Here is a 22058-nt window from a genome sequence, read left to right on the forward strand (position 1 = left end):
GCCGTCGTACTTCATCTTTAAACCAGAGTTAATCAACTGTAGTGGCAAGCGAGTGGTGACGTGTAGGCCTCTCGGCAAACTATGAACATATGTTTTCAATGGGCACGTTTCCTGACCCAAGGTACGTGACGTCGATGAACTATCCTTCTCGGCCGAGCGTACAATATGTCTGCCCTCTCGGACGCTAGTTGCGTGGGACCGTTGAGATAACGTGTGGCGTTGAGTACGGTCCTTCTGAACCCTTCGATTCCATACTGGCATCGCAGTCGTGCGCTCCTGGCCACCACGAGCAGGAGTATCGCAGAACGATAAACCCAATCTTCGTAGCCCACGATCCAGCCGGTGTAGAATTCCGAAACGTAACGGTAGACATTTCTCTTCTTAAATGAGGCGTAACACGGTATTATCACAACCAACCAACATTAAAACGCGATTTCTGAGTGAGAAACCCGCTGCATAATCTTTACTCGTGCACAGAATGAAAATGGCTTTACTCCTACCTATTTTGTATGGATGCACTGAAAAGCTACTGTTCTGCATATCCAATTATGTCGAACACTTCACGCCAATTTGACGTTTGTTGCATGCCGTCTCCACAGCGTTACAGTTTTACTACCCAGCAGTGTAGGTGCGTCTGAAACATATTTTATAAGAGATACACTCGATTCAAAACGCACAAATGAACCCGGGTGAGCCTTTTAGTTGGTTTTCCTTTATCACCTAATAAAATGCTCCATTATACATGCTGAAAAATTTCACCTGACACATGAGAGCTGTTTTGAACTTTATTCATGACGGCTTATTTTCACTACGTAAGGTTATGACGCAGAATAAAATCTTTCATCTTGAAAGGAATGCTTGGCGAAATCTTTGTGATATACTAAAATCATGCGCTGAGCCGGGACTTAGACTCGGCTCTCAGATTTTCTGCGTCTAGAGTTCATTGCTGAGGTATTGAGAGAAGCTACTTTATTGAAAGAAGCTGCTTTACAGGCCTAGAGCAGAACGGTGGCCTTACTGATGACATCATTTATTGATTGCGTAGATATAGCGTGTGCTTCATGAACGACACAAGCACCGTATCCGGCGTTATGCGGGAACCAATACGAATTAGGGATAATCCGATCATTCCATACACTGTGGTCCGTTCCTCGGATTTTGGCGGTGACCTATCGGTTTCAGCCGAACTAGACGAGCTAAGGGCGCCAGGAGAAATTAAAGAAAATTGTTGCATCATGTAGCTCTCCCTAGGCAAGAGCTGCGCATAAACTCAATCCTGAACCTTACAAAGTAACGCGGTCGGGCAGTGTTGCTCGACATCAGTACTGCAACTGGCTCTTGGAGTCTGTCCACAATCGAGAAGTTGATCCTCAAATGCTCTTTTTCTTCCCGATGAAGCACAATTACATGTGCTGGGTACGTGAACGCGCAGATAATTGACAATGGACTTCTGAAAGTCCCCATCATTCACGTTGAGAGTCTATGCATGATGTGAAAAAAAAGAGTAGGATGTCTAAATGCGGGGGGAGCGTTAAGGTGGTCATTTTATGCATATTTTATTTGCAGAATTGGTAAAATCATATGAAATGTATGTGTCAGTTCCTTCGACGTTAACAGTGTGTGTGTGTGTGTGTGTGTGTGTGTGTGTGTGTGTGTGTGTGTGTGTGCTGCTCAACTATGATATCATGTTGGCTCAACTTACATAGCGAGCGATAAGGTGTGTGTTGACATCCCATCTACCTTACTGAAACACTGAAATACCTTGGACTAATCCTCGACCGCAAACTAACCTGCCGCTCCTATCTACTAACAACACAACAAAACGCCCACAATAGATTATATTAGTAAAACTGTTAACAGACCGTATATTGGAATTACGTCTTTCCACCATCCTACACACCTATGAACATCTTAACCGATTCACACTTAACTTTGTTGATGTAGCTTGTATCTCTGCACTCATTACAACTCATAGAACGCCTTGTACTCCACCTCTCGTTCCTTATCAATCTCTTCTATTCACATGCACCCTCTATCAGTTCAGTACATCCTCCCCCTTTCTCCTCAAATTTATCGAACATCTTTATCAAAATCGGAGGTATTTGTTACATGGAGTTATCCGCGAATTTTATTTACACAAAATACGCTTATTTTCTGTCTGTCGATCGTGGTTCATTTCAAAATGACATGTTTCCGGCAACATTGCCCGAAACCTGTCATTTTGAAATAAACAACATTGCCCACTTTTAGATCATGTGTCGTAGTTACAGAGTAACTTGTCCTAATGGAACTGTCGACTGGCAACAAATAAGGCTGTTTCGACGAACATCTTTGCAAATCCTATACATCTCGCAAACTTCAAGATAAAACTTTCGTTGTCTTCTCATTTCTCTCCACCCCCGGGATGTTGCTCTGCCTCAACCCTGCAAATCCACACACTCCATATCACATACTAAGGAAACTACAACAGGTTCCCTCTTCCTTATCCGCGCAGACTTTTATCCAGTTATAGCCTTAACCTCCATACCTGTACCTTATAACAAGGTTCCATTATTCCTCCCAGCCTACTGACCACCAAAATCTACTAAATCTTCCTTTTATACACCCCAGTTATCGACCAAACATTTCCCAATCCGATATCATCCTCTCCGTGCGCTTCCAGACATAACCCCCCCCCCCCCCCCCGCCCTCTTATTGCTCTCATCTTTCCACCGTTCCTTTCTACGGTTACGACACTTACTGGAATCTTAACTCCAAGCACTTGGCAAAAGCAGCATCGTCATTTACAACATAGTATCAGCCGCACCTTTGTCACCGGTGTTTTTATACTAATAACATCGGAATAAATAATCTTCTATTGCATTTAAATCTAATTTTATTCGTTACGATTCAATATGACTCGCAGCCCATGTGACGACCAATAAAGGACAAAAAACACGTGTGGTGGGAAGTCTCGTATTATTCCAATGGCTATAATAAGTAGATGAAGCTTTTATTGTTTAAGCACTTTGTAATGGCCACTCGTCGAAATCAGTTGAGAGTGAATAAGTGTATGATTAAATAAAGAAACATTAATTTAAAAAACAATTAACAGCCGAAAGTGGTAATGTGGTTGTAACCTTTGAGAAGTTTACAGAGAGATATGGAAACACTACGATGCCTGTGTCACAGATAATTTAATATTCTGACACAACTCATACGCTGGCTGCTCGACCTGTCGACTTGACATCAGCGATGTTCATTCATTCTTTCAGATGGCCTCTACTCAACGTACACAGCGTTACAACACAATGGAAGTATGAGCCGACAGCACAGCATGGGAAAAACTGTGTAAGCGTAGCGTTGACCTTGAATTATGAATAATCTTGAAACCCTTCTTTTCGCCCACAGCGCAACGCAGGTGGCCGTGTGCTGCCCTGGAAGCGTGTATCTGGTTACAGAGTGCGACGATAGTGAAACGTCCGTTCAATTTTATATACAAAATGCCTTCTTAGGTCCTTACTACTAACGGAAATCCACTTTGACTGTGGCGATCTTTTTTAGTTTTATTTCTCTTTCGTGTCGAATCACAATCTTTTCTGAGTAAAAATAAATGCTGGCATAACCAAGGTCTGATACCTCTGGAGGCTGGAAGATTCTAATGATGACTTAATAATAATATTTGTTTATTTATTTATTTAACCTGATCAGATTAGGACCATCAGGCCCTCTCTTACATCGGACCAGTGTTTCACACATGCAGCATTTTACACATCGTACTTACAACATGACAGTAGTTTGAATAAGAAAAATACATTAATCTAGTGACAATATGAATAAAGAGTAATGACTAAGGCCTAAGAAAGTAAATACTGGCAGTATTTTTACAACAGCTGCTATACATAAAAATTATGACAAAAGCAGTAATAATAACAACAAAAGAAAAAAATGAAATAGTAATTGTAAACATGAGAAAGACTGACAATAGTAATGAAGATTTGTGCAGATGTACATTAATATATTGGTGTATAAAGTAGTTGTTTACTGGTATAACGAGTTTTGGGGAGGGGAGATTCAAGGAGGCCGCATCAGTTAACAAAAAAAAAAAAAAAAAAAACTGGGAACTGAGGAAGATCTAGTAGGAAAGAAGGAAGTAATGGGGTGAAGTGCATTCAAAAATGGCTCTGAGCACTATGGGACTCAACTGCTGAGGTCATTAGTCCCCTAGAACTTAGAACTACTTAAACCTAACTAACCTAAGACATCACAAACATCCACGCCCGAGGCAGGATTCGAACCTGCGACCGTAGCGGTCTTGCGGTTCCAGACTGCAGCGCCTTTAACCGCACGGCCACTTCGCCCGGCGAAGTGCATTCATGTACTGAGGAAGGCATCACTGTTGCTTAAGTAGATACGTCATTAACTGGTTTTTGAAGCCGGACATGTTTTTAAGTTCTCTAATATAACGAGGGAGGTTAATCCGGAGTCGGGTTCCTGCTACCGTAAAGGACTTCGAGAAGGTGACTGAGCGATGTAGTGGAACAGAGAGGATTTTATTATGATGGGAACGTGTGTTTCTGTCATGTTGTTCAGACATGAGCGTTAAGGCGAGGAGAGATATGAGGGACAGTGTACATTTATAAGACAGTAGATGAGGCAGAGTGTATGGAAATCTCTGCGTTTGTCTGCACGCAGCCAGGCCACTTGTGCATATGCTGGTGAAATGTGATCAAAAAGTCGAACGTCACAGATATATCGGACGCAGGCATTCATGACCAGTTCCAAACGTCACGAATTTTCCTGAGAGAGACCTTGTAGGATAATATCGCTGTAGTCAATGATTGGGACTATAAGCGTTTGTACTAATTTCTTTTTCAGATCGAAAGGGAAGAGTTTCTTATATTTTTGTAGGGCATAAAGAGATGCTGATGCTTTTTTGCACACTGCAGTTACGTGCTCTGTCCACTTAAGATTTTCACCTATTATTACTCCCAAACTCTTTGCTGAAGGAGAGAGGTTGATATTTGTTCCATTTAGCATTAGAGATGGTATCGATTCCCGATGTTTTTTTTGGGCTAATGAGCTTAGAGTGACCAACAAGTAACGCTTAGGTTTTAGATGGATTGAGTTTTAGTCTTATGTTCTGTGCCCATTTTGATAAAGCATCGAGGACAGTATTGAAATTTTCAATAGCTTTCTTAAGATTGATTGGTTTTGCACTTAGATATAACTGAACGTCATCAGCATACATGTGATATTTGCAATAGGTCAGAACCGATGACACATCATTGACATACAGAGAGAAGAGTATAGGACCTAATACTGAGCCTTGGGGAACACCTGACACTACCTGCCGCCATTGTGACTTTATATTCCCGGACAGGACGCGTTGCTGACGAGACGTCATGTATGAGCGAAACCATTGCACTGCACTTGGTGAGAAATTTGACCGCTAAGTTTGGCAAGTAAGATGTCGAAGTCGACAGTATCAAATGCTTTGCTGAAATCTAAGAAGCAAATGATAGTCGCTTCTGTCTATCCATGGCAAGTTTCAGGTTATCTGTCACCTTCATCAATGCGGATGTTGTGCTTCGATATTTACGGAAACCTGATTGGTATTCGTCTTGTAGGTTGTTAGTAGTTAGGTAGTAGGTGAGCTGGTCATGGTCTATATATCCTAAGGCTTTAGATAGTGCAGGAAGAATGCAGATGGGGCGGTAGTCAGAGGGTGCTGTGGCAATGTCCTTTTTAGGCAGTGGCTTAATTTGTCCCAGTTTCCAGGCCTCAGGGAAAATACTTGTGATTAAGGAAGCGTCGAAAATGTCTGTTATAGAGGGCAGTAGTGGATCGATAATAATAATAATAATAATAATAATAATAATAATAATGCATCAAATGTGAATATTCATGGTAAGAAAAGGCTGTCGAAATTTAGGCTTGGAATCAAATCTACAAACAGAACGCCCTTATGTGCTCACCAGACATGACAGTTTAAACAGTTAATATCCACCAACACATTCAGTAACAGGCAAGAGGATGCAGCACTTCTACCGTTGATTTTAAAGTAACTTTTAAAAGGACATGTAACATTTACGTGAAGCTAAGAAGGCGCAACGTGGATTGTCGGTTGACATGAGGAGAAGATAGAGCTGCGAATTAGCAATTGTTTTGATAGAAAGTAAAGATAACAAGTTCGAAACACTAATGACCCACGAATTACATACACAAGCTGGTGTAAAAGGAAAAAAAAAAAAAGATTAGTTATGTGACACGGAAGGGCGGGGGGAGAGGACGGGGACAGCTACAGAAAAACAAAATAAAATTCTGGTGTGCAAGAGACCCTTTGAAGAGATTGGTATGGTGGAGAGAGACGCAGGGTGAAGCTTTCAAATGATCATTAAAAGAGGTTCGGTTGCGTCTGATGAAAAAGTGCTTCCCGCGAAGAAAGAGTTTAACGTCCAATCGGAAAGAAGCTCGTTAGAGACGGAGCATAAGCACGAAAGAGAAGACGGCCCCGCATTTCTTAAAGGAACTATTACGGCATATGCTGTACTCCGGTTAGGCAGTCCGCAGCTCGTAGTCGTGCGGTAGCGTTCTCGCTTCCCGCGCCCGGGTTCCCGGGTTCGATTCCCGGCGGGGTCAGGGATTTTCTCTGCCTCGTGATGACTGGGTGTTGTGTGATGTCCTTAGGTTAGTTAGGTTTAAGTAGTTCTAAGTTCTAGGGGACTGATGACCATAGATGTTAAGTCCCATAGTGCTCAGAGCCAGAGCCGTTTAGGCAAATCTCGCGAAACCTAAATCTGCAATCGCCAACGGAAGTCCAGTGCTTACCGACCCGACAGGGGTGACTAACATTCCATAATTAAATCGATGGGCAAACCCACTTTGTGATGGTTATTGTTCAATGTAAACTGGTGTCGGCAGGACGTTATTCCAGTAGGCAAAATAGAAAACGTAATAGACTACAGTTCATATTGTTACAAGCTGGTAATAAGCAAAATTATATATCATTTCCGTATCTCGGTCCCGTGCGATTAAGATTTCTGTACCTGAGTGCATTCGTATACTTATCATCTTCGCCGAAAATCAGCTTGTCGCGTAAGAGCCGATTGTACAAAATTATCAGAAAGTCGTAGATGCGCTATCAAACGCGCGCCACTTTTCTTGAGTTCAACAACCGCTCATTCTAGAACTTCCGCTCATTCTAGAACTTCATAATTTATTTGTTATACTGCGTGTACAGCTTGTAGACAAAGCTTATGGCCAAATGAATAACCATGAATTTCGTTACATTATTCAAAAGTATCTCCCGCAGACAGTTACACAACTAGTTAATACTTCTGCGCCGAATCTCGCACAACTGACCCAGGGCCGGTTCTAGACGAATACGAGGATCCGTCACTGCACTATTACCTTAGGTCACCATAAAGAGCATTTTACGTCCAGTCTACATAATCTTAAGAAAATATTACTTGGACGTTCATGTTGTAGAGGTTGAGCTCGGATGCACAGTTATGGAGGCAGCAATGTAAATCTTGTGGCTCATCCTTCAAATTGCACAGAATAATAAACTCAAAGACACGTTTGAGTTCCTCACTCGTCTTTAATGACTTACACAAGACAGCTGTAGAAAATTACGAGAAACATAAACTTGGAGAGTGGTGGCGAGGCCATTCCGCGTAAGAATCTTCCAGTACCGCTCTATTCGAGGAAACAAACTGGCGGATAGCCCGCTCTAACTGAAGCACGGAAGCACCACAACATGGCCATTCCTAAAGATGAGGTAGCTGTTAGTGCTTAAGCGTCCTGGTTCCTACATAATAAATGACAGTTGCAGTCACGAAGTAAGAGGGATAGCGACAGACGTATGCAGAGTCAGACTAACATCAGTGATAACGTTGCAGCACAACGCTACATGACCATAGCGCGCCCGTAGATGAGATACATGTTTTAGCGGTAAGACAGTCTTTAGACTGTATAGCAGAGATCGTCAAACCGCGGCCCGCGGGCTGCATGCAGCCGTGTCAAGCATCCGTGCGGCCCTCTGTTCACAGCCGGCCCTCTGTTCACAGCCGTATTTTACACTGAAGCGCCAAAGATACTGGTATAGGCATGCTTATTCAGATACAGAGATACGTAAACAGGCAGAATACGGCGCTGCGAACGACAACGCCTAATACGACAACAAAATGTCTAGCGCAGTTGTTAGATCGATTACTGCTGCTAAAATGGCAGGTTATCAAGATTTAAGTGAGTTTGAACGTGATGTTATAGTCGGCGCACGAGCGACGGGACACAGCATCTCCGAGATAGCGATGAAGTGGGGATTTTTCCGTACGACCAATTCACGAGTGTACCGTGAATATCTGGAGTCCGGTAAAACACCAAATCTCAGACATATCTGCGGCCGGAAAAAGATCCTGCAAGAACGGGACCAGCGACGACTGAAGAGAATCGCTGAACGTTACAGAAGTGCAACCCTTTCGCAACTTGCTGCATATTTCAGTGCTGGGCCATCAACAGGTGTTAACGTGCGAACCATTCAACGAAACATAATCGATTTGGGCTTTCGGAGCAGAAGGATAATTCGTGTACCCTTGATGATTGCACGATACTAAAGCTTTACCCCCTCGCCTGAGCCCGTCAACACCGACAATGGACTGTTGATGACTGGAAACATATTGCCTGGTCGGACAAGTCTCGTTACAAATTGCGTCGAGCGGATGGACGTGTACGGGTATGAAGACAACCTCATGAATCCATGCACCCTGCATGTCAGCAGGACCGTTCAAGCTGGTGGAGACTCTGTAATGGTGTGGGACGTGAGCAGTTGGAGCGATATGGCACCCCTGATACGTCTAGATACGACTCTGACAGGTGACATGTACGTAAGCATCCTGTCTGATCACCTACGTCCATTTATGTCCATTGTGCATTCCGATGGTCATGGGCAATTCCATCTGGACAATGCGACATCCCACACGTCCAGAACTGCTACAGAGCGGCTCCAGGAACACTCTTCTGAGTTTAAACACTTCCGCTGCTCACCAAACTGCCCAGACATGAACACGATTGAGCATATCTGGGATGCCTTGCAAAGTGCTGTTCAGAAGAGATCTCCACCCCCTCGTGCTCTTAAGGATTTATGGACAGCCCTGAAGGATTCATGGCGTCAATTTCCTCCAGCACTACTTCAGACATTAGTCGAGTCCCTGCCACGTCATGTCGTGACACTTCCACGTGCTCGCGGGGACTCTACACGATATTAGACATGTGTGCCAGTTTCTTTGGCTCTTCAGTGTATAATAATATCCAGCTAGCAACTGACAGCCGAATCCAAAAACATGAACTAACGTTAGGAGCTTCGTAAAAGTGTAGTTTTCCTTCTGAGTAACAAACAAAAATACAGAGATAGTAATGTTTTAAAGATATGCTTAAGTGTAATTAATATCGGTGAATTTGTCCCTGAGTTGAGTTGGCTGCTTACCTCGGGGGCAAAGGAGTAACTGCGGGGTTACATGATGTGAGACGGGGAATGTTTTATTGACTGTCTGCCGGCACTGAATTCACGGGCATGCGTGACTCCTACCAATTAGCTACTATGGTATAAATTTTGACACGGAAGTCTTCATGAATGCGCAATACAAAGACGATCATCTTCAAATTCGGCACTTACTTGTAGCAAGAAACATTAAATTAAAACCGAGCGAAGTGGCGCAGCGGTTAGCACACTGTACCCGCGTTCGGGAGGACGACGGTTCAAACCCGCGTCCAGCCATGCTGATTTAGGTTTTGCGTGATTTCCCTGTATCGCTTCAGGTAAATGCCTGGACGGTTCCGTTGAAAGGGCACGGCCGACTTCCTTCCCACTCCTTCCCTAATCCGATGGGACCGATGACCTCGTTGTTTGGTCCCCACCCCCAAACCAACCAACCAATCAACTTAACCACGCAACTACAGTGTCACAAAAGTTAGATCACTGAATTTACAGCAGTCTGACACAGACCAGTCAACATGTAGTGTTCCGAATGGTGCCGACTTTTAACAATCAGCATTTTCGGGTCGGTCGCCAAGTTAGTCTACTGGGGGATCAGAACACGCTAATTTACGTAGGTTACCAATCAACAATAAAACTGGTACATATGTGGCCCTATGTGCTCCTCCACAGTGTCAGTATTGGCTCTTGAAGAAAAAGTTGGACAACCACTGCAGTAGAGGGTGTTGTTGGTGCAAGCTACCTCACCTAACCTAACCTATTCAGGTGGCGCTCGTTCAGCAAGCACCTGTTTGGTATCTCGGTGGCGAAATAATTTTTTTCCAGGAAAATGGGGTTGGTGAAAAAAAGGAGGACAGGCGACGGCATGTGGTTAAACGTCAATTACCTAGCTTACATTTCAAATATCCGCCAAGTGTTACCCGGAGTGAAGGTATGAGACGCTGTTGTTGATGGTCATCCGGCTTCAGATACTAAAAAAAATGGTTCAAATGGCTCTGAGCACTATGGGACTTAACTTCTGAGGTCATCAGTCCCCTAGAACTTAGAATTACTTAAACCTAACTAACCTAAGGACATCACACACATCCACGCCCGAGGCAGGATTCGAATCTGCGACCGTAGTGGTCGCGCGGTTTCAAACTGCATCGTCTAGAACCGCTCCGCCACCCCGGCCGGCTTTCAGATACTAACCCTGAAACTTGTGAGACCGCTTTGGTAGCATTCAAGCGGAGTGGGCCACATCATCAACACCATAAACATAATAATACATTTTTCAGGTACTTAATAATTACATCGAAAACACTAACACTTCGCGAAATAAAATTGTCACCGCTCACGCTCCCACTCCAACAAGATGAAAAGAATCTAATTCTTAAGAGTCTTTAAGCGAAAAATGCCCTGTAAGTTTACTTTTAACCTTACCGCTGAAGCACCTGATAGAAAAACAACCGAAAGTTTATTTAGTGCATATCATCTATATAATAATGATACCGAATGGTGTTTTGATTAATAAAAGAAACTTTTCAGCAATTTTGACGTTTTACTAAAAAGCCCACGTTTTCGATACAACAAGTCGTTATTTACATGTTTTTAGGGCTACTGAAATATTATTTCTCTCTGGTGCAAAGCTACTTTCATTTGCGACACCAATTCTCCGACATGTAGCGGGACGTGCAAGTCTTGCTCGTACAATATTTCGGTGACATAGGTCGACGCCATGATCAGGTGCTACTGATACTACTGAATTACCGGTAGTAGCTGATGATAGCGACGAATTACGTTACTGAAATATTGTTCAAGACATTCAAACATGATTACATGCTCTAGAAGAGATTTCGCAGCTACAACGCCATTACAACCTGAAGATTTACTAAATTTATTTAATTGACGTTTTAGTGTCATCAAAAGCGGAAGATTTTAGATGGACGACGAACTTCCCTGTCAGTTTGAGCTTCAGATAGCGATTGACGAAAGTACAATAACAAACGTGAAAGTCATGGAAAAAAACAGCGCCCTGAGGTCATGGTATTACCAAGACAGTCAATCAATTTCGTCTTTAACAATGGCAAGGCTTCATCTCGCCATTAACTGAGGGCATCCTTTGATATTACCAGTCACAAAAAGAGCCTTTTTAAAGATGAATAGAGCTTTTTAGTCCACAGAGTATATATATATATATATATATATATATATATATATATAGGGTGTTACAAATAGGAACGGCCAAACTTTCAGGAAACATTCCTCACACACAAAGAAAGAAAATATGTTATGTGGACATGTGTCCGGAAACGCTTACTTTCCATGTTAGAGCTCATTTTATCATTTCTCTTCAAATCGCGTTAATCATGGAATGGAAACACACAGCAACAGAACGTACCAGCGTGACTTCAAACATTTTGTTACAGGAAACGTTCAAAATGTCCTCCGTTAGCGAGGATACATGCTTCCACCCTCCGTCGCATGAAATCCCTGATGCGCTGATGCAGCCCTGGAGAATGGCGTATTGTATCACAGCCGTCCACAATACGAGCACGAAGAGTCTCTACATTTGGTACCGGGGTTGCGTAGACAAGAGCTTTCAAATGCCCCCATAAATGCAAGTCAAGAGGGTTGAGGTCAGGAGAGCGTAGAGGCCATGGAATTGGTCCGCCTCTACCAATCCATCGGTCACCGAATCTGTTGTTGAGAAGCGTACGAACACTTCGACTGAAATGTGCAGGAGCTCCATCGTGCATGAACCACATGTTGTGTCGTACTTGTAAAGGCACATGTTCTAGCAGCACAGGTAGAGTACCCCGTATGAAATCATGATAATGTGCTCCATTGAGCGTAGGTGGAAGAACATGGGGCCCAATCAAGACGTCACCAACAATGCCTGCCCAAACGTTCACAGAAAATCTGTGTTGATGACGTGATTGCACAATTGCGTGCGGATTCTCGTCAGCCCACACATGCTGATTGTGAAAATTTACAATTTGATCACGTTGGAATGAAGCCTCATCCGTAAAGAGAACATTTGCACTGAAATGAGGATTGACACATTGTTGGATGAACCATTCGCAGAAGTGTACGCGTGGAGGCCAATCAGCTGCTGATAGTGCCTGCACACGCTGTACATGGTACGGAAACACTGGTTCTCCCGTAGCACTCTCCATACGGTGACGTGGTCAACGTTACTTGTACAGCAGCAACTTCTCTGACGCTGACATTAGGGTTATCGTCAACTGCACGAAGAATTGCCTCGTCCATTGCAAGTGTCCTCGTTCTAGGTCTTCCCCAGTCGCGAGTCATAGGCTGGAATGTTCCGTGCTCCCTAAGACGCCGATCCATTGCTTCGAACGTCTTCCTGTCGGGACACCTTCGTTCTGGAAATCTGTCTCGATACAAACGTACCGCGCCACGGCTATTGCCCCGTGCTAATCCATACATCAAATGGGCATCTGCCAACTCCGCATTTGTAAACATTGCACTGACTGCAAAACCACGTTCGTGATGAGCACTAACCCGTTGATGCTACGTACTGATGTGCTTGATGCTAGTACTGTAGAGCAATGAGTCGCATGTCAACACAAGCACCGAAGTCAACATTACCTTCCTTCAATTGGGCCAACTGGCGGTGAATCGAGGAAATACAGTACATACTGACGAAACTAAAATGAGCTCTAACATGGAAATTAAGCGTTTCCGGACACATGTCCACATAACATCTTTTATTTATTTGTGTGTGAGCAATGTTTCCTGAAAGTTTGGCCGTACCTTTTTGTAACACCCTGTATATATATATATATATGTGTGTGTGTGTGTGTGTGTGTGTGTGTGTGTGTGTGTGTGTGTGTGTGTGTGTGCTTGTGCTTTATTTAGCACTAAGAACAAATCAGATTACCGTACCAACACTATAACTTCACCATATGTTGAAATATCACTACGAAATAAAGTGACGTTTTCGTACAATGTGCTCCTGGAGTGATGTTTCTGCAGGTGTCCCCTTGACCCCGTCTATCGCAAGACAGTTGAACTACGTCGTTCGAAATCAGACTTATCCTTCTATCCCTTGTTGTTGAAGCTGACGGCGTCTGTTATTAGCTGGTTGTTGGTAGACGTACGCGTGTGTTTGTGTTTGTGTGTGTGTGTGTGTGTGTGTGTGTGTGTGTGTGTGTCAGACTAAGGATGTGTAAGATGAAGAGGAACAATAGATAGTTTTCTGCGGAGCTAATTTTTCAGTTAAGTGATTCAGAAGTCATAGAGTGGGTCAGCACTGACTCAGACAATTGGTTTTGAGTGGCGTAGGCGTTTTCGTGAGGAACAGTAGACAGGGAAATATGGCAAACGCAGGCTCGGTAAACACCAATTCGGACCAACGATAACATCTCAGCTGCTGCTAGTTTGATAAAAGAGGGCCGGGAAGTGACGCCTCGGGTGATAAACCCTAAACATCAGAAGAGAATTGGCTTTAGAATCATGGATGAAGATCTGAACAAACGCAAGCTGTGTGAAAGATCTGTATAGCCTGCTCTGGCACGGGAGCAAATGGACGACCTAGTTGAGGCTTGCCAGGACTTGTTATCCATGACTGACCGCGACGAAAACTTATTTAGAGCCCATTATTGCTAATGACAAGACTTGGCGTTTGACTGAAGATCCCTAAACAAAACGTCAGATTTCCGAATTTGTCAGTAAAATACCCGAAAAAAAAAACGAAAAAAACACAGGCTTTCAAAATTCCACGGCGAGAACGGCGTAGATAATGTGTTTCTGTTGCAGTAGCGTCGTTCACAAAGAATTCATAACTCCCAAACAATAAATTCTGTCAAGGAGTGATAAAACGCTTGTTCCAATCCAAGAATTTCGTTCGCGATTCCCCCTCCTCCCCCCGCGTCACGGCGTTGCATAATTCACTTTATTCACGACTATTTTCTGCGTCCAAAAACTTAAAATACTCCCCAAGGGTTACGAGTCAACTCTATTCAAGATATCCAGAGGGCTGTGAACGACTAACCAGAGAGAATTATTTATTTTTTATTTCTGCTACCAAACACTTTTATTTTTTTATGCTTAATCTAACATAATACTAAGCGTTTCGAATAAGTTCTGTTCATTATCAGGCGTTTATACGTACACACATACACAGAAATGGTACTTAAAAATAAATTGTCTTGAACTAAATTAACCTAGAACTTTTTGTCCATTGTGCAAGGAACAAAAAGTTCTACGTTAATTTAGTTGAAGACAATTTATTTTTAAGTAACATTTCTCTGTATGTATGTACGTATAAACGCCTGATGATAAACAGAAAACGTTCGAAACGCGTTGTATTATGTTAGATTAAACATAAAAAATAAAAGCGACTGGTAACAGAGATCAAAAATAAATAATTATCCCACAAAATTACGGTTCACAAACGTAGCCATTATCTCCGAAAATAATAATAACTAGAGACAACTGAGAGGGGAGACATTTCTGAAGTCGTGTAAGGCTTTAAAATTCTTGCTGAGCAATTAATCACGTCCAAATGTCCCCTATTTTGAGAAAATAAACATTTAAAACCCACATCTTTTTCATTCTGTATTTGTTATTGCTTTAGTCCAGAAACTTCAAAAAACACTGTGGATACTTTGGTGTGGCCTAACACTAAACGAAATATAAACTATCAAGTCGGCAAAAATAATCTTTACGGAGACCTAAATTCTTCGAAGACAAAAAAATAAAATCTCGATTCCCACACACGAAAAAGAACGGCGTTCACTTCAAAATAATTCAAAACGTTATCGTGATATAGCTGCGTTCTCTGCTGAATATTTTTCCTGAGATATGGCGCTACCTCATGTTTGCTATCTAAGACTTTCGTATTAATCTTACCGAATTTATTGTCGATAATTATTATCTTTCAGGGGAACAAGCATGTGATTCGTTTGCTTTTACCGCAAATGTAATTTACAATCTGTATGAAACATCTTGGTACACATGCGATAAATTCAATTCAGTTTTTCAGAAATCTGGGTGTGGTTCAGGCAATGGGTTACGAAATATAATGCGCCACGGTATGAAAGCATACGTCTGACGACAAGAAGAAAGTAAGCATTGTCGATTAACTTTATTTAACATGAAACGATAAAAATCGTCTACCTTTTTTGGGTAATATACTTTTATTAACTGTATTGTTGGAATTTGAGAAAGCCGATGTTACCTGCTAAAAATATGTGTTACAGAAACAAATTTTATACAAAAGTTATCTTCATGCGACAACATATTCAAGATTACATTCTGTTGTATCTTCTTGCAATCTTGTATCACAATATGGTTAGTGTAAGTAAGACGCATAAGAGAATCGTCAGGTTACTAAGAGTGAATATCTCGAAGTCACAAGAAAACAAAAAGCATTAAACTTTGGAAAGAGTACCCAGTGAACTCAGTAAGAATCAAACCTCTGCGCCCAGTAGAGGAACATTATTATATAATACGAAATTAATGTCAAATGCTGATCTTGTTTATGCAGTAAAGAAATAAGACAATGGAAACTATATGAACAGAAAACGTGTGTAACACATGGCTGTTAGGTCAACAGATATGCGAAAAATGGTGTGGAAATTAGCAGACGGCGTGTTTCGGTTTGAACGGAAAGAAAAGCCTGAGAATTTACAGGTGACGAGAACGAGTTTAATTTTTTTTTTTTGATTGCATAAACAGATCTTCATGACATGAATAGGTGAGATTTAAACAGCACCCGGTACAAAACCAGACGTAGAAATAGTATTACATTTCGTAATCGAATAAGCAAGAGATGAAGTGCAAAAGACAGGGTTAAAGTTTTCGAACGTCAAGGGAAAAATATATATTTTACACCAGGGGGAGAGGGGGGGGGGGGATATTATGCATTAGAGTGCGCGCGCGAAACTGGAAGAAAAAGATTACAAAGTTCTGGTTTTATGAATCTGTGAAGAAACAAATTGTAGTAAAAATTGCACAGTAATGTGAACCGTTTCAGCAACAGGCAGCTTGACAGATAGAATGAAACTATAAATTGCATAAAAATAAAAACAGCCCGAAATTCTATGCAAACTGCTAGGAAAATCAGGTAGTAATAATACAGAAAACATCCACTGCATTACATTATTTACAGGAGCAAATATTTATTAAAACCCCCTTTCTGAAGCAAAACAGTCATTCCACACACGATAAAACGGGCTTGGCTGCTAACCTATGGATACAGCTGTAACAGACCACGTGGACCTGACTCAAGAAATCGATAGTGCTGTTAGGGCCGCTCAAGGGTGTGAAGAGGCAAGATTTAAAAAAAAATAAAAATAAAAATAAAAAAAACACGATATTCAATCGAGACTGTGAGTGAACTGGGAACAAAGGTTTGTTTACACAGAAAAAAGGCCACACTTACGACCACAGTCACAAACATTAAGTGGCGTAAATGCGAGATAAATTACTATTTCGGCCTTACCTCTACCTCTGGAGAGATGTCGCGGATAGGCTAGTAGAGGTTTTGCATCGCCACTGACCAAATTCGTGCTCGCCGTTAAAGAGACGTATTCTTGTGAGCACGTTATCGAAACTGCCTCAGATCACATCAGGCGCCTGACAGGGAGCCAGGCGTGTGTGTGTCAAATTTGATATGATAACGCAAGATAAGTAGAAATGCGGCCATTGCTGGCTGCCCTTTCCTGTGTGCGTATTAGCAGTGCCTCTTCTCCCGTATTGCAAAACCGTAAGCTCCTGGAAGTGTGTAATTTTTTAGTATGTAAATTCGGTGTCTCACACTGAACTTTGTCTCACGGTAACATACGAGTTGTAAAGTTGCTATAACACTGCCAATAACACATAGGAAACTACCCTTCTTCACTGCCTCCTCTCTCCTACGGTTACTCGACCTGAGTAAAGGTGTCCTGTGTGAGAAACGTTAACTAAGCCGTACGTAATCAGAAAGATTACTCCCAAAGTTTGTGCTTCGCAAGTAACGCACACTCTTCTGCATCTTTAAACAGAAACGGAAAAATACTTACTGGCAAAACTTTTGCAGTGCATCATCACGATCAATCTTAATTCGCTGGTACATTATACAAGATAAACATTTACAATCCGGAAACTTAGTTACGCCGAAAATTTTAGGAAATCACAAAAATTAAATTAATAGATTTTCATAGAACATAATCAGGGACGTTAGCCATGGACTTCCGCAATTTCAGGTAACGACAGGTCGTTCATTTCATAATGGTAGGACACTGCTTGTAATTTATAACAGGTCCACTTTTGATAGTCATAGTCCCCCGGTACTTAAACTAGTTTTTTGCCACTTTCTTATCCACCGAGGGGAGTGGTAAAGTGGGTAAGAGAATGGACTCTTCATCGACAGAAGTTAGGTTCAAAGTTTCCTCTGGTTTCTCACAGTCAGTTGAGGTGAATGCCAAAGCGGTTGTGTCAACAACGCTATTTCCCTACTCATTCTTGTCCAGCTAAGCTGGAGTTCCCTCCCTGACAAACTTTATATCGACGAGACGTTAACAACTTAGTTTCCTTACAAATTCTTACACAGAGATCAATCTAGTGAAAATACACTACCCAAATCAATAGCGATAGATCTTGATTCAGAGCCATGGTGCAGATTTAATCCCACAGATGTTACGATTGGACGGAAAGATGAAGTCCTCTAGTAGCTAAGCATATAAATTTCCATTCAACGATCGAATCAGCTTTACAAAGGGCCCCACAATATCCGATGAAAATACGCCCATGTCATTACCGAATCACCTTACCGGCCCGATGGCAAATGGGATCCATGGATGTAAGAGATCTGAGCCAAACCTTATCTCTGAACCAGACTTATTTTTCCCGTAATTTAGATTCCAGTGAGTACGTCCGACAGCTCAAGATCGTTGTTGGTATCAACGGCGTGCTGTTAATAAGGGCGTCTTCGTCGGTTCTGGGCTGCCATCAGCCATCGACGACAGAAGTCGCATCACTGACGGCATCGAGACGTCTTTCACGTGCTACTTATCGAATATGGATGTAAATTGAACAGTATCCCTCCTCCATCATCACAGGCGAAGCTGATTCGACGTTAAATGTCGCGATTATTGACCACCCGTGGTTGTTCCAGCGCTGTTTTCATGGTTCATAGACGTACTGCTGAAGTAGGTCACTCGAAATTCTCGAAAATTTCCGAAATTAAATGTCCCTTTCGTACCTCTTCAATTACCTTTCCTCCTCCAATCTCCAGTAATTCTCGTCAACTAGCCACAATCGAGTTAGTATACGTTTCATAACACACGAAACAGGACAGCTGAAGGAACTGATGACGTTCCGATTATGTCCCTTCAAGTCACGTTACCTTATTTGATTATTTCTACGTCTACATATGCTAGTTTTTCCCACAGGGTACTTACCGGTGCACGGAGGCATGCACTTCATACCATTAACAGAAATAGCTTTCAACATTGTATTACATTTGGCGCAATGACACTATTACTGATCTCAGAGTCCTCCACTGCCCTACGTTGGCCCTAAATAGGACTGCTGAGACATATAATGAAGCTGTGAGGAGTTATTTCTCCCATTAAGTTCTTACCAGTTTCGATTTCAAGTCGGAAATAAATAACGTAGCACAACAGACACACAAGGTGCATCAAAAAGACTCATCCGATTTGGCAGGTCTATATTCCTGAAACTAATAAACATATACACTGAATTTTGTTTTTTTATGAACGGGAAACTCAAAACGTTTTTTTTCATACCTTTTCATAGGTGTTCAATATGTCCCGCTTGAAATGCACGATATATGTCAATGCGGTATTCAAATTGTTCCCACACTGCAGTGAGCATGTCTTGAGTTACCGCTTTCACAGTTGGTATTACGCGATGTCTCAGTTCATTCATTGTTGTTGATAACGGAGGCACATAAACAGAGTCTTTTATAAAGCCCCACAAGAAATAATCACATACAGTCAGCTCCGTTCACCTTGGACGTCAGTAATGTACGGCTGAACGATTCGGCTCAGTGCGACCGACCCATCATTCAGTAATCCTTTGATTTAATAATTCTCGCACTTCCAGATGCCAGTGTGGCGGTGCCCCATCCTGTTGGTAAATGAAGTCGTTCTAATCAGTCTCCAACTGAGGGAAAAGAAAGTTCTCAAGCATGTCGAGCTATGTTCCTCCTGTAACCTGTAACAGTGTTCTCGGCAAAGAAAAATGGGCCATACACCTTTTCCCGTGAAATTGCGCAAAATCCATTACATTTTTGAGAGTCCCTCTCATGTTGTACAATTTCATGTGGTTGTTCCGCACCCCATATTCCCACATTATGACGGGTTGCCTTTCCAATTAAATGGAATGTTGCCTCGTCACTAAACACCAAAAGTGAAAGAAAACTATCATCCGCCATCCCGCAAAGAACGAAATTACAGAACTCCACACTTAGTTGTTTTCCAGCTTCGCGAACACCTTGCAGAAGCTGAATTTTGTATGCTTTCACGTGTAAGCGTCGACGCAACACACGCCAGACGGACCTGGGAACATGTTGAGCTGTCGAGCTGCACGGCGAACGGATTTCTGCGGACTCCTTGTGAAACTATGGCGGATGCGTTCGACGTCTGTGTCAGACCTCGGCGACGGCCCAGCATTTTGCTTTTACACAAGCAACCTGTTTCTCGAAATTGTTCATGCCGTCGTCTAATGCTCTGTGCTGTAGGAGCATCCACGCCATACTTAGTACGGAAGTCACGTTGAACAGTTATTACTGACCCGCACTGCGCAAAACGTAGAGCACAAAACGCTTTCTGTTGTCCCGACACCATTTTTACTAGAACTGAAGTGGGCGCACACTGTTGCTACCTAGCGTGAACCAAGTAAAATTTGAGAGTTTGCTCTTTCCAAGAGTACGTTGTTCACGCACACATCTCAAATAAGATAATAGTTATGATTTTTTTTTTAAATCGGATAATTCTTTTCGATAATTCCTGTATTTTATTTATTTGTATTTAGCGTCAGCTGCCAATATTTACACCAGATTTTAAATATTTGCAAATTTGTATTTCAAAAAAAGTTGTAACTCTGTCACATCGAAGTACACAACTGCGAGGAAGATCCCTGAGTCAAACATGCTACGTAATTCCCACTTTGGATAACGCTGTTTGTGGAGAGTGCAGATGAAAGTCAGGCACGCGGCAGTTTCACATTTCACTTAGATAACCAAGTCAATTTCACAGATCTCCAGCGCCTGGAGAAAGGTAACTCACCCTTCTCCATTAAGCGGTCGCGCTGTAATGAAGCCTCCCAGTGAAGTCGCAGGCGGACCTCAGTAGCAGCTCGCCGCTCTGCCTTCTGATCTGTCGGCCTCCATTTTACCTTTCCACCGAGTCATTACATATCAACTTCCGAGGTCTCATGTCAAATGCACAGAAAATTTCTTGAAAAGCAGACAGACTTCATTCAAGTCGAACTAACGGGAAACAACGATAACTGAGCTAAAGAATAAAATGTCATCATAGTACTTTAAAGGCAACATCGGTCGAAACTGCGGTACATGGGATGCTTTGTGTTGCTACTGCAACTAGTTGCTTTATAACCTATTTATAAAAACCTTTTTTCCTTCGAGTAAACAAATTTATAGTCACTGCAGGCTCATATTTCGATAGTGGGTATTTGCGGTTGCTTAATGATTTACATCAGTTTGAGATGGTCGGCGGTGAAAACAACTGGACTTAACAGATTCTGCCGTTTTATGCATATAAGAATCGAACAAAGAACTGCCTCAACTGAAATCTGTGATACCTGAGATGAACCAGAACACGCTGCCCACTATTAAATGGTTAAAACTTGTAGTGGCGTGACAAGAAGCCAAGCCACTCGGAGGTAGCCGAAAGGCACGCGTTAAGCTCACGCAGATTGGCGTGAGGTCTGGAACAAGGTAAAGTAATTATCCTATAAAGAAAAGAACGTAGTTCTTGGAATACTTAACTTTAATCCATAATTGTAGAACATCTCTCTTGACTGTACAGGCTTCAAGATAAATATCAAATGCTATGGCGCCTTGCTAGGTCGTAGCAAATGACGTAGCTGAAGGCTATGCTAACTATCGTCTCGGCAAATGAGAGCGTATTTGTCGGTGTAGCTTCGCTAGCAAAGTCGGCTGTACAACTGGGGCGAGTGCTAGAACGTCTCTCTAGACCAGCCGTGTGGTGGCGCTCGGTCTGCAATCACTGACAGTGGCGACACGCGGGTCCGACGTATACTAACGGACCGCGGCCGATTTAAAGGCTACCACCTAGCAAGTGTGGTGTCTGGCGGTGACACCACAAAACTCACCCATTTTATCTCCCTATCCCAAAAATATTTGTATTACTCAAGACACCCACTCACTTAGCGTCTATATATCTGTACACATGACATGATATTGGTGTAACTATGTATAACATCATTCGGCTACTGATTCCAGCATGTCAAAGAACGTGAAGTGGCAAAGTGTCATAACTCAAAATTTGTCACTCTTGGCGCACATGGCGAGTGTTTGTACACAAGCTGTTAAAACAACTGACGCGTTATTAACGTCGATGTGAAATGGACTATTTTCAATTGC

The 22058-nt window shown here is 42.4% G+C and overlaps 1 protein-coding gene across 3 annotated transcripts in view; it reads right to left on the reverse strand.

Annotated features, from left to right (window-relative positions):
• The window catches only part of LOC124554913 (epidermal growth factor receptor kinase substrate 8-like protein 2), a 197047-nt gene that overhangs the window by 82152 nt on the left and 92837 nt on the right, over positions 1–22058 (reverse strand). The window contains exon 1 of one of the 3 annotated variants that reach the window (XM_047128601.1): positions 16929–17044. The exons of the other annotated variants lie outside the window; for them this stretch is intronic. The gene's annotated coding sequence lies outside the window, so the exon portion shown is untranslated. Of the gene's footprint in view, positions 1–16928; positions 17045–22058 lie in introns of those variants that run through there. 3 annotated transcript variants of the gene reach the window in all.

Source organism: Schistocerca americana, chromosome X, assembly GCF_021461395.2.
Source record: "Schistocerca americana isolate TAMUIC-IGC-003095 chromosome X, iqSchAmer2.1, whole genome shotgun sequence".
In the NCBI taxonomy this organism is placed as follows: domain Eukaryota; kingdom Metazoa; phylum Arthropoda; class Insecta; order Orthoptera; family Acrididae; genus Schistocerca; species Schistocerca americana.